Source organism: Piliocolobus tephrosceles, chromosome 4, assembly GCF_002776525.5.
Source record: "Piliocolobus tephrosceles isolate RC106 chromosome 4, ASM277652v3, whole genome shotgun sequence".
Classification (NCBI taxonomy): Eukaryota; Metazoa; Chordata; class Mammalia; order Primates; family Cercopithecidae; genus Piliocolobus; species Piliocolobus tephrosceles.
In genome coordinates this window covers 42,307,234-42,320,720 of record NC_045437.1, presented here as the reverse complement: position 1 = coordinate 42,320,720, position 13,487 = coordinate 42,307,234, and the positions used below count along the sequence as shown (strand labels likewise).

General features: G+C 43.5%; 1 protein-coding gene and 1 pseudogene across 2 annotated transcripts in view; both read right to left on the bottom strand.

Annotated features, from left to right (window-relative positions):
* NIM1K (NIM1 serine/threonine protein kinase) overlaps window positions 1-13,487 on the bottom strand; it is a 91,137-nt gene that overhangs the window by 71,106 nt on the left and 6,544 nt on the right. The gene's annotated exons all lie outside the window — the stretch shown is intronic.
* The window catches only part of LOC111532140, a 17,120-nt pseudogene continuing 7,817 nt past the window's right edge, over window positions 4,185-13,487 (bottom strand).

Here is a 13,487-nt window from a genome sequence, read left to right as displayed (position 1 = left end):
TTAGCTTTGCTTGAATTTTGAGTTGCATGTGTGGTTTGATGAAGGGTGATGGACTCTAACGGTCTTAATCCCATCCTGTGCCTAGGTGGCTGAAAGAACCTTCTAGCAGGCTTCCCTACTTGCCATCTTGTCCAGCTCAATTTTATTCTCCAGGAAACCACTTGTGTGATTATTCCAAAATGTAGATTTTACTATAGTACTGTCCTGCTTAAAATCCTTCATTAAAATGCCTATAGGATAAAATTAGATTTCCATTGCATGGTCTAGAAAGCTCTTCAAGATCTAGTTCTTGGCTTTATTTCTAGCTTCATTCTCATCTCCCCTGTTCCCACCTGCCCCCCCATATGCCCTATATTTGAGATGTCTCCAAGTACTTGAGGTCTCACAAACATCCTGTTGGGGCTTAACAGACAATATTCCAAAATATTGGAATATTGACATGCTGAACTGAAGAAACTGCAAGGTCTCACTGACATTCCCCCCAGTCCCCACGGTCGTTCCCAAAGACCTTGGTGGGTGTGGATCTTAGACAGACAACTTCTCTGAGAAAGCTGAAGTTTCTATCTGCCTAAGATCCAGACCCACCAAGGAGAACAACTGTTTTTTCTTCCCCCACTACAAGAGTAAGAATGTAACCACAACTGAGCAGACCAGAACCTTCCACTGTCAAAGAGACCTATTTACAAGTTAATCTCTGTTCCCTATCGGTTCATTGCCCCTTAACATAATTCCTTTTTTCCCCACTCCCATAATCTCTTTTGCCATGATCCAAATCTTTCTTTCCTCTTTCTTTTCTTTTCTTTTCCTTTTTTTTTTTTTTTTTTTTTTGAGAAAGGTTCTCACTCTATCACCCAGTCCAGAGTACAGCAGCGCAATCTTGGCTCACTGAAACCTTTGCCTACTGGGTTCAAGTGATTCTCCTGCCTCAGCCTCCTGAGTAGCTAGGATTACAGGCATCTGCCATCATGCCCTGCTAATTTTTGTATGTTTTGTAGAGATGGGGATTTCACCATGTTAGCCAGGCTGGTCTTGAACTCCTGACCTCAAGTGATCTGCCAGCCTTGCCTCCCAAAGTACTGGGATTACAGGTGTGAGCCACCACACCCAGATCCAAGTCCCCACTCTTTCTGTAACATCAAGATGTGATGGCAGATAAGCTTCTATACCTCACTGGGAGTTTGGGTCTTAATTCTGAAGCCTCCGTGTATACATGTTAAACAAATTTGCATGCCTTTTCTCCTATTAATCTGCTTCATGTCAGTAACTTTTCAGTGAACCTGCAGAGGGTGAAGGGAACTTTCCTCTTGACTCCCCTACAATCCCATGCAGTTTCATGTCTTTGTACACGACAATACATGACATTCCCCCTGCATATAATGTTTTCCTCATCCCATTCCCCACTGAACCTCCAAGTCTCTGTTCCTCTGTGAAGTCTCTGACTCCCTCCAGTCCGTGGTGCCCCCAGAGTATTTTGTGCACCCCTCTGTCGATAATTGACTCCCTGTAGCATAAGTTTTTATGTTCACATCTCTCTTCACCTGAGGGCAGGGAAGATGTTTTATGCATCTTTATCTCTAAACAGTGCCTGGCACCTCATAGATACTCAACACATGTTTATGGAATGATAAATAAATAAATAAAAACTGGTTTTATTTGTTACTGCGCACAAAATTTGTTTTAAATTCTTGCTTTACAAGAGATTAATTTTATTCCTTTTCTTATCACAACCATCTAATGGTTGAAATTCTACCTATTATTCAAATTCAGCTTAAATTTTTCCCCTCTCCTCTCCTCCCCTCTCCTCTCTTCTCTTCTCCTCCCCTCCTGGTCTCTTCTCTTTCTAATACCCTAAGCAGAATTCAGCTCTTCCTCTAGTATTTCCAACATCTTCAAATCCTGTCTGGTGTTTCAGTTACTGTGTACATACTTGTCCTCGCCACCGTAATGTGCATTTCTGTGGGACAGGTCCTTGATCTTACTCATTTCAAATTCTGGGCACCAGGGAAGAGTCTGTAACCACTGGCTGAATTGACTTGAATTGTTCAGATGTTTTTAAAGGTAGCATGAGGCCGGGTGTGGTGACTCATGCCTGTAATCCCAGCACTTTGGGAAGCCCAGGCGGATGGATCACTTGATGTCAAGAGTTCGAGACCAGCCTGGCTAACATGGTGAAACCCCATCTCTACTAAAAATACAAAAATTAGATGGGCGTGGTGGCACCTATAATTCCAGCTACTCTGGAGGCTGTGGTGGGAGGATCACTTGGACCTGGGAGACAGATGTTACAGTGAGCTGACATCATGCCACTGCACTCCAGCCTGGGCAACAGAGCAAGACTCTGTCTCAAAAAAACAAAAGAAATAAAATTAAATTAAAACGAATAAATAAAGGTAGCGTGGATACCAGAAGATACAGAAATAGATAATTCTCTCATAAACATTCTTTTTTGGTTGAAAAAAAAATCACCACAAACAAAAAAATCACCACAAACAACTGTTCTATGAAGAAAAAGAAAGGACAAAAAATTAAAAGCAAGCAAACAAAAAAAGCAAAACCCTTTCCAGTGTTTTCTCCTGAAACAAAGGCAGGTTTGTTCAATGTGCCCCTAAACCAGAGCACCTCTCTAGCTGGAAAATTTCTGAAACATTGTGGGTTTGGTGAGTTGCCCCATTGCTTTTGCACAACACTCTTAGGGCTCCCAGTGAAGCATACCTCAAATGCGGGTAGACATTCCTAAGGCTATTGAGTTGGACTCATTACGATGTTTACAAACCAGCATTTGCTCCAGCCCGCAAACAATAAAAACAACCTGATTATGGTTTTCCCTTGGAAGGCTGCCAAGGTTAAAATGATCACATCAACAGTAAAAGAGGCTCCATTTTCCCTCTGTTTTTATTTTTAGGGTATGATGTGTTAGTTGCTTCCAGCAGAATTTACTTTATTTTAAAGCATGAGACATAATTCCTGTTCTATTTTCAAGACCTTCTTTGCACTCTCAATTTCTCCAAGTAGTTCTGGAAATGTACACACCCACACACTTGCCTTTGCCTGAGTTCCTGCTCCTTGCCTTCTTTATGTTTACTCTTCCCTAGGGGAGCCAAAATCAACACTAATTAGCAGTGAATTCAATCTCACCTCTAGGATACTAAAAGGTCAGTGTTTACCCAGGATTCCAACCAACTCTAGTCCCTTTCCCCCAAAGATCAAAGACTTGCTGTTAAATATCCAGCCTTGAAGGAAAGTTCTGAGAGCTGCTTCAACTATAACATTTATTCCTTAAGTTTTATCTCCCCTATCATAAGGTATCCTTTCATGCCCATGTGGCTTTACATACCCAGTTTTCCCTAACTGGAACACACTTGCTCTTTTCTTTTTTCTTTTTCTTTTCTTTTTTTTTGGGGGGAGGGGACAGAGTCTCACTCTGTCACCCAGGCTGGAATGCAGTGGCATGATCTCAGTCCACTGCAACCTCCACTTCCCAGTTCAAGCGATTCTCCTGCCTCAGCCACCCAAGTAGCTGGGACTACAGGTGCCTGCCACCACGCTCGGCTAATTTTTGTATTTTTAATAGAGACGGGGTTTCACTATATTGCTCAGGCTGGTCTCGAACTCCTGACCTTGTGATCTGCCTGCCTCAGCCTCCCAAAGTGCTGGGATTACAGGCGCGAGCCACTGCACCCAACCACACTTGCTTTTTTCTTTTTTGTAATTTTAATTGAAGCAATTCTTATTCATTTTTTTAACTTTCTCTTGAAAGCACCAAATTTTAATATCTAAGTCAACTTTTGGGGAAAGAAACACCATCAAGATCTTTCCTTCAGCACAAAACAATGATGTTCATTCCTCCAAACATCTAAACTGAAGATCTACCAAAACAAAAACAAAAACAAAAGCCCACAGAGAAATAAAAAGGAACAAAAATCACATTCCAGGAGGGGTCAGTGCATTTAGCAGTCTTCGCTGTGCTGTCTAACCATCCTTCAGCTGACTTTCAAAAAAATAACACCCTAAGCTCATCAAAATACAGATTTCCCATTTGCTTTTTTAAATTAAAAATAATAATTAAAAAAAGGAAAACTTTGAGGAATTCACAATCAATTACCTGACTCATTTTGATGTCATGTACAACATATGGAGGTCAGGAAGGCCATTTGCAGCACATGTGATTTAGGGGCTATTCATCTTCAAGGTTTAGCTTTCTTCCAACTAGTGTAAAATACCCACAATTCCAAGTACGAAGGGACACAGACGATCTCCTTTGAGAATTCCACAGGACAATACAGGCGCCCCAGCTGTTCTTCACAGAGTGACAGCGCTTCTGTCAGATTGACACACTTCCCCTGTGTAAAGTACTTCCCATCCTGTTTCAATACTTTCATTGAGAGGTCAAGAATCAGTCTGAGAAACTCCCATGTGGAATCTTCTTCTGGAGACATAGAGATTGGAACAGCTGTCAAATCATTAATCACATAATAAGATTATCTCCCTTCTTTGGCGTACTTCTTCAGTACCGGAATACAGTCTTCTATTAGAACCTCATAGCAGCCTCCTTTAAGATTGTCTAAGACATCGCCACACGTTTTTCACATATACTTCTTACATCCATTGATCACCATTTGGTCAAGCTCTACCATAGTGACCATCTTTGGTTTTAGTTTGACTATTTCGCACAATATGCCCCATGTTTGTCTCCCAGAATGAGTACATCTTTGCCAGTGTAATCTTCTTTGCCACTGCCATGATGGCCCAGGTATACAACAAATCACTCTCTGGTAAATTAACATCCCCACTTAGGATGAGAATATTTGCAAACTGCTTCGAGTGTAGACTTTTTATATTTTGATAAGATGAATCTTCATCATACACCACCTCAGTCTACGTCGTATTCAACCAGGCGCCCATCGGCAGTGGGCCAATATCTGTTGATGGCTCCTCCTCCAACTATGGGTGGTAATCGTTTTATCCGCCCAGTACTGTCCTGACTCAATTCTTTCATTCTTTCTTCTACTTTGTTCAAAATACTGTCGATCTCTTCTTTGCCTTGTGCGTCACCATCGTAATTCTGAAGGTCCAGCAACACAATCCATGTAGGGAAATTCTCAAATTGGCAAAGCTGCCGTTGTTTGTGCAGGTTGCTAAATAGCCATGGTCCCTCCAGGTGTGCACCGACTCCGCCATCCCCCGACTCTGGAAAATGGACTGGAGGCTTTTTAGAATGGTCTCACCATCAGCTTTGGCGCCAAGCATGAAGTCAAGCGTGCTGTGCTGCTGCCTTAGTGAGGTCTGGGGGAGTGGCCTCGGGAGACTAGGGGGGCCGAGTCAGGCTGCAGCAGGCAGGGAGTGCACTGCACCCAGGGAGGCCAGGACTAGCACTTGCTCTTTTCTTTTTTTTTTTTTTTTTTTTTTTTTTTTTTTTTTTTTTTGAGACGGAGTCTTGCTCTGTCGCCCGGACTGGAGTGCAGTGGCCAGATCTCAGCTCACTGCAAGCTCCGCCTCCCGGGTTTACGCCATTCTCCTGCCTCAGCCTCCGGAGTAGCTGGGACTACAGGCGCCTGCCACTTCGCCCGGCTAGTTTTTTGTATTTTTAGTAGAGACGGGGTTTCACCGTGTTAGCCAGGATGGTCTCGATCTCCTGACCTCGTGATCCGCCCGTCTCGGCCTCCCAAAGTGCTGGGATTACAGGCTTGAGCCACCGCGCCCGGCTCACTTGCTCTTTTCTTATTCAGCCTTCAAGACCCTCCTAATTTACTTTCTTGGATTTTCTTTCTTCTCCCCCAACCAATTTTTTTTTTTTTTTTTTTTTTGAGACAGGGTCTCACTCTGTCACCCGTGCTGGAGTGCAGCGGCACAATCATGGCTCACTACAGCCTTGACCCCTGGGCTCAAGCAATCCTTCTCCCTTAGTTTCCCAAGTAGCTGGGACTACAGGAACACGCCACCCTTCCCGGTTAATTTTTTTTTTTTAATTTTAGTAGAGACAAGGTCTCAATATGTTGCACAGGCTGGTCTTGAACTCCTGGGCCTCCCAAAATACTGGGACTACAGGCATAGAGCCACCCCGCCTGGTGGTATTTTCTTTTCTCTACTTACCCTGAGTTAATTGCTCCATCTCAGTATTTCCACTGAACTCTGCTCACACTTTGAACTGACAGAGTATAAATTTATATTCTCATTACGTTTAGCCTTTCTAAGACTGACCTTCTGCTACTTATTTATCTTCATATCTTCAATATTCCCTAGTATGTAGTGCTAGGATATGGTAGGCACCAAATAAATATTAGTAGTAAACAACAAGCAGGCCAGGTGCGAAGGCTTATGCCTGTAACCTCAGCACTTTGGGAAGCCAACGCGGGCGGCTCATGAGGTCAGGAGATCGAGACCCATCCTGGCTAACACAGTGAAACCCCGTCTCTATTAAAAATACAAAAAATTAGCCAGGCGTGGTGGTGGGCACCTGTAGTCCCAGCTACTCGGGAGGCTGAGGCAGGAGAATGGCGTGAACCCAGGAGGTGGACCTTGCAGTGAGCCAAGATCGCACGACTGCACTCCAGCCTGGGCAACACAGCGAGACTCCATCTCAAGAAAAAAAACAAAACAATACAAAACAAAACAAAAACAAGCAAACAAGAAGTAAAACGTAATTTATGAAAGGTGATATACTGTAAACCACAAAGCAATAGCACCTTTTGAAGGACATTTGAAAGTAGCCATTTTTTTAAACTTTTATTTTTTGTAGAAATAGAGTCTCGCTATGTTGCCCAGGCTGGTTTGACTCCTGGGCTCCAGTGGTCCCCCCTACCTTGGCCTCACAAAGTACTGAGATTATAAGCATGAGCCACCATACCCAGCTGGAAGTAGCCATTCTTTTAGTTGGTGTTAAAGTAGTGTTACTAGCATTTTATTCAATGTAACAGGGAAAGTATACTAAAAGCTACTTTTATTAAGCACTTACTATACACCAGACATTGTGCTGCATATGCTTATGTGACTAATTTAACCATTACAACAAACTCTATAAGATAGATACTAAAATTCTCACTACCTTGATGAGATTACTAAAGAGGATGAGACATTTGTCAAAACTCAGAGAGCAGTGAGTGACAAGGCCAGTCTGGGGTCCAGTTTCACCCAATTCCACTTGCTGCCTCCCTGTGGTGTGTAGTGGAACCTAACACTATGAAACAGGCCACTGCCATGAAGTTCAGCATCAGCCTCGGATGGCAAAAGTCAGTGATAGTAGCAAGAGCAGGCAGGAGAATTAGAAAGGAAGATTCTTTGACGTGCCTTGTTTTTGTTTTTTTGTTTGTGTTTGTTTGAGACAGGGTCTCCCTCTGTCACCTAGGCTGGAGTTCAGTGGTGCAATCACAGCTCACTGAAGCCTCGACCTCCCAGGCTCCAGAGATCCTCCCACCTCAGTCTCCCAGGGAGCTGGAACTACAGGCGAGCAGCACCTCACCCGGCTAAATTCTGTATATTTGATTTTGCCATGTTGCTTACGTTGATCTTAAACTCCTGGGCTTAAGCAATCCACCCGCCTTGACCTCCCAAAGTGCTGGGATTGCAGGTGTGAGCCACCACACCCAGCTGTGACATTTTTTTTTTTTTTTGAGATAGATTCTCTTTCTGTTGCCCAGGTTGGACTGCAGTGGCACCATCTCTGCTCACTGCAACCTCCGCCTCCTGGGTTCAATCAATTCTTGTTCCTCAGCCTCCCAAGTCGCTGGGATTACAGGGACCCACTACCACGCCCGCCTAATTTTTTGTATTTTTTAGTAGAGATGGGATTTCACCAAGTTGGCCAGGCTGGTCTTGGACTCCTGACCTCAGGTGATCCACCCGCCTCAGTCTCCCAAAGCACTGGGATTACAGGTGTGAGTCACTGCACCTGGCCTGTGCCTTGTTTTCGAATTAACCATTGGAACTATCAGGCTGGGCGCGGTGGTTCACGCCTGTAATCCCAGCACTTTGGGGGGCGAAGGCGGGTGAATCACTTGAGGGCAGGAGTTCGAGACCAGCCTGGCCAATATGGTGAAACCCTGTCTCTACTAAAAATACAAAAATTAGCCAGGCGTGGTGGCATGTGCCTGTAATCCTACTCGGGAGGCTGAGGCAGGAGAATCTCTTGAACCCCCCAGGAGGCGGAGGTTGCAGTGAGCTGAGATCAAGCCACCACACTCCAGCCTGGGCCACAGAGTAAGACTCCGTCTCAAAAAAAAAAAAAAAAAAAAAAAAAAAAAAGCCATGGGAACTATCAGTGATAGCAAAAACAAAAATTACCCCCTTTTTTTTTTTTTTTTTTTTTTTTTTTTGAGATGGAGTTTCACTCTTCTTGCCCAGGCTGGAATGCAACGTCAAGATCTCAGCTCACTGCAACCTCTGCTTTCTGGGTGCCACTGCACTCCAGCCTGGGTGACAGAGTGAGACTCCATCTCCAAAAAAAAAAAAAAAAAAAAGGAAAAGAAGTATAAACATGTCAGGGATTGCACTTTTTTTTTTTTCTTGAGAGTTTTGCTCTTGTTGCCCAGGCTGGAGTACAATGGCGTGACCTTGTCTCACTGCAACCTCTGCCTCCTCGGCTCAAGCAATTCTCCTGCCTCAGCCTCCCGAATAGCTGGGATTACAGGCGCCTGCCACCATGCCCAGCTAATTTTTGTATTTCTAGTAGAAACAGGGTTTCACCATGTTGGCCAGGCTGGTCTTGAACTCCTGACCTCAAGTGATCTGCCCACCTTGGCCTCCCAAAGTGCTGGGATTACAGGCATGAGCCACTGTGCCCAGCCAAAGGAGGGATTTTTTTATGGAAAGTTGAGACTAGCTCTGGTAATGTCACCATAGTTCAATAAAGAAACACCACAGATCAGTATACTATATGACTATTGTTAAAAGAAAAACCTTAGCCAAATTAAGTTTAACAGAGTTTAGTTGAGCAAACAATTATTCATGAATTGGGCAGCCTCCCAAGCCAGAGTAGGCTCAGAGACTCCAGCATAGCCAAGTGGTGGAAGATTTATGGACAGAAAAACAAAAGTGATGCACAGAAAATGGAAGTGAGGTACAAAAACAGCCGGATTGGTCACAGTTCAACATTTGCCTTATTTGAACATGGTTTGACTAAGTTGGCCACCTTTCATTGGCCAAAACTCAGTGATTGGCACAGAGTAGGCTTCAGTCCATTAACAAGTGCATTTAGGTTATAGTTCACAATGTTTAGAGAAACTTTTAGGCCAAACTTAAAATATGTAGGGAGGCAGCTCTAGGCTGAACTTGATTTAACACTACAGATATCCTAAAATGTTAACAGCGGTAGCATAAATTTAATCCTAGAGCAATAAGAATTGCTCTTCTGGGAACTGAGTGGAGCCTAGGAGGGAGGCCTTCTTGTGCAGCTGCTAAGTAGTGAAGGAGTTACGGCGGGGCGATGGGGTTGCGGGGATAGTGGGAGGTGGTTAGGAGCAAAACTAAAGGCTGCCAACAAACATTCCAGCAGAAGCAAAATAGTCATCGAAAGGCTGGAGCTGAAGAGCAACCAGCAAGAGACTGTGTCCAGATGATGAGTACGGTGAGGCACCATTGAAAATGTCAGGACATGGAGCCAGCAGCAGGTAAGCTGAGCATGGCAGTGAGGCTTTCTAGGGACTACTCCTCTGCCATTTGAACCAGGTATGTTGTGAGGTTATTGAACATCGTAAAATAGCTCAAAACTCAGAATAAAACAAGTGTTTTTATTCCTTGTCAGTCTTTCCTCCTTCCAACCCATCCAGCACACCCGTTTTCACACTGACTTTTCTTCAGTGCTGCTTAGTAAATGGCAAAAACAAATGGCAATTTACTTAGCTGGATGTGAGGCACTTCCGGGTCTTATCTCAGTTTTCCTCTGCGATCTTACTTCTTAATTCTTCACTAAACCAAATTAACCTGAGGCTCCAAGCTGATTGGCTAATTCAGTTTCCCTTGATTACCCAAGCACACTAAGGGACTTTTAGGAGTCCACTGGGGAGGGGCTTGTAGGATTTTTCAATCTTGCATTTTGTATTGGAATAAACAGACCCAGAGGGGTTAAGAGACTACTAGTTAGTGGCAGGGATGAGACTAGAATCAAATTTCTTTACTTTGTCTCTTTCAGCTATATCAGCTCACCAAGCAGCCTAACAGAAGGAATAAATATCTAAAACAAATATAATCCTAGTACTTTGGGAGGCCAAGGAGAAAGGATCACTTGAGCCCAGGGGTTTGAGGCTACAGTGAATTATGCCCATGCCACTGCACTCCAGTCTGCATGACAGAGGGAGATCCTGTTTCTGAAAAATAAAAATAAAAAACATTGGGGGGATTTAAAAGTCAAACTAAGAAAAAAAATTAATGACCATAAATGTTTTCCTTTAATCTCAATTCAAAAGAAAATTTGGAAGTTGCAAATATTTTCTCTTGATAGAGAATGATTTATTACCAAATATCTCAAGGTCACAATCTACTATAGGCTCAAGAGAATAATTTAGAAAAATATCTTTTTTTTTGAGAGGGAGTCTCGCTCTGTCACCAGGCTGGAGTGCAGTGGCGTGATCTCGGCTCACTGCAACCTCTGCCTCTCGGGTTCAAGTGATTCTCCTGCCTCAGCCTCCTGAGTAGCTGGGACTACAGGTGCGTGCCACCATGCCCAGCTAATTTTTGTATTTTCAGTAGAGATGGGGTTTCACCATGTTGGCCAGGATGGTCTCAATCTCTTGACCTCATCTTCCACCCACCTCAGCCTCACCAGGCCCGGCCAGAAAAATATCTTTCTTCTCACATGTTAAACTTTTGTGGTAGGTTTTGTAATAGCCAAAAAAACAAAAAAATGTGGCTTCACAAATATGAACGGCTGTTTTATTTTGTGTCATCAGTTCCAAGAATGCTCTCAGACCCAATCATATCTTATCTTAGCATTGCACCTCATATTACAAAGTGTTCATCATTCAAACAAAGGCAGCATGAAAACCTTGTTGTTAGTCTTCAAAGAAAAGCCCCTGGCATGTCAAGTGTGTACTTTTCCTTTTTTTTTTTTTTTTTTTTGAGACGGAGTCTCGCTCTGTTGCCCAGTCTGGAGTGCAGTGGCGCCATCTCGGCTCACTGCAACCTCTGCCGCCCAGGGTCAAGCAATTCTTCTGCCTCAGCCTCCGAAGTAGCTGGAATTACAGGAGCCTGCCACTGTGCCCGGCTAATTTTTATAGTTTTTAGTAGAGACAGGGTTTCACCATCTTGGCCAGGCTGGTCTTGAACTCCTGATCTCGTGATCCACTGCCTTGGCCTCCCAAAGTGCTGGGATTACAGGCTTGAGCCACCGTATCCAGCTACTTTTGCATATTTTAAACTGTGTCCAACCCAGTTACTTCTCTCGCCTTGGTGTTACACCTTCCCCATATATTTCCTCTCCATCCAGACCAGCTGACCTCAACTCTTTGTCAACTCATACTCATTTCTCTCCCTTGTAAACTCAGTGTACCTCCTGCCTGTACCATACAGGCAATCACCGCATGTAAACTTGACTTGTTGTGTATCTTACGATTGTGTTCTAACTGTCTTATTAATAACTACTACTTAATGAGAGCCTACAATAAATAGCAAGTGCTCAATAAGAAGGGTGAACATAGAATCTGTCATTCAAACCAAGACACCTCTGAGAATGGGTGCTATTAATAATTGCACTAGGACGGCCGGGTGCAGTGGCTCAGGCCTGTATCCTAGCACTTTGGGAGGCCGAGGTGGGCAGATTACCTGATGTCGGGAGTTCAAGACCAGCCTGACCAAGAAACCCCATCTCTACTAAAAATACAAAATTAGCTGTGCATGCATGATGGCACATGCCTGTAATCCCAGCTACTCAGGAGGCTGAGGCAGGAGAACCGCTTGAACCCAGGAGGCAGAGGTTGCAGTGAGCCAAGATTGCATCATTGCACTCCAGCCTGGGCATCAAGAGCAAAACTCCATCTCGAAAAATAATAATAATAATAATCACACTAGGACAACAGGTGTAATCCGAGGTTGCGCTGACAAACTGGGACATATGGCCACCCTATCAATAAATGATAGTGTGACAGACATCACTGCAGGCTGGTTCACTTAACATCACTACTAACTCTCTTCTCCTTTCTTTACCTTCTGTTATAGCACTGGCGATCCCAGTTTCCCCTTCCCCCTCAATGATAGGGATAGGTCTGAGACACAGTTTTGGCCAGTAAGACATTAGTTTGGTGTTTCTGATAATTAGTGCTTTCCTGTTGAAAGGGGATAGTTGCAGCTGGAGCAGCTTCTTTCATTTTCTTCCTATGTGGAACTTACAGAGAAGTAGTAGCCACCTAGAGACCATGAAGTGATAAATATGAGGTCAAAAGGATGGACAGCAGAACAGAAAGATAGGAATAAACTAGGTCTCTGATGGCAGCTAAAACAAAGCTATTAATTGCTTATCTAGACCTCTTCTTTTGCAAGAAAAATAAACTTCTAGCTAAGCAGGAAGATTTTTTTAGTTAATTGCAGCCAAAAGCATTCCTAACTTAGAAGAATAATCATTATTTCATTTCAACTACTTTATACATATATATGTATATTAGTAGAGATGGCATTTCATTTATAGATATATACATTTTTCATATATATACACACACACACACACATATACATTTTTTTGAGACAGAGTTTTACTCTTGTTGCCCAGGCTGGAGTGCAATGGCACAATCTCAGCTCACTGCAACCTCTGCCTCCCAGGTTGAAGTGATTCTCCTGCCTTAGCTTCCCAAATACCTGGGATTACAGGCATGTGCCACCACGCCCGGCTAATTGTGTATCTTTAGTAGAACGGGGTTCTACTCCATGTTGGTCAGGCTGGTCTCGAACTCCTGACCTCAGGTGATCCTCCCGCCTTGTCCTCCCAAAGTGCTGGGATTACAGGTGTAAGCCACCATCCCTGGCCCTTTATACATATTTTTAAAAATCTTTACAACAGCCCTAAAAGGTGCCTGCTATTATCCTCATTTTTCAGATGAAGAAACTAAACTTCAAAAGGGCTTGGCAATTTGTCCAAAGCCATATAGGCAATTAACATCCAAGTTTAATTTCAAGCCCAAGCCTGTCTGATCTCAGAGTCTGTGCTCACTCACAACGGATGAGGCTGCTTCACCTTATCTCATGAGCAGGAGCTGTGTGTGCCACAGGCAATCTCCCCTGAACAGATGCTGCTAGAAAGTAGGAGGATAAGAAACAGATCATGGTCTGAAATGGTTAAAAGAAAATATGAAGTGGGCTGGAAAGGTTTGACTTTTCAGTAACCATTAGTTAATAAAGTCTGCTCTTTTTTTTAAGTTCAAGTAATCATTGTTGAAAATAAAAGGCAATAAAAATACAGTTTTCACTATAGAAAGAGAGAGAGAGAAAGAAAGAGAAAGAAAGAAAGAGAGAGAGAGAGGAAGGAAGGAAGGAAGGAAGGAAGGAAGGAAGGAAGGAAGGAAGGAAGG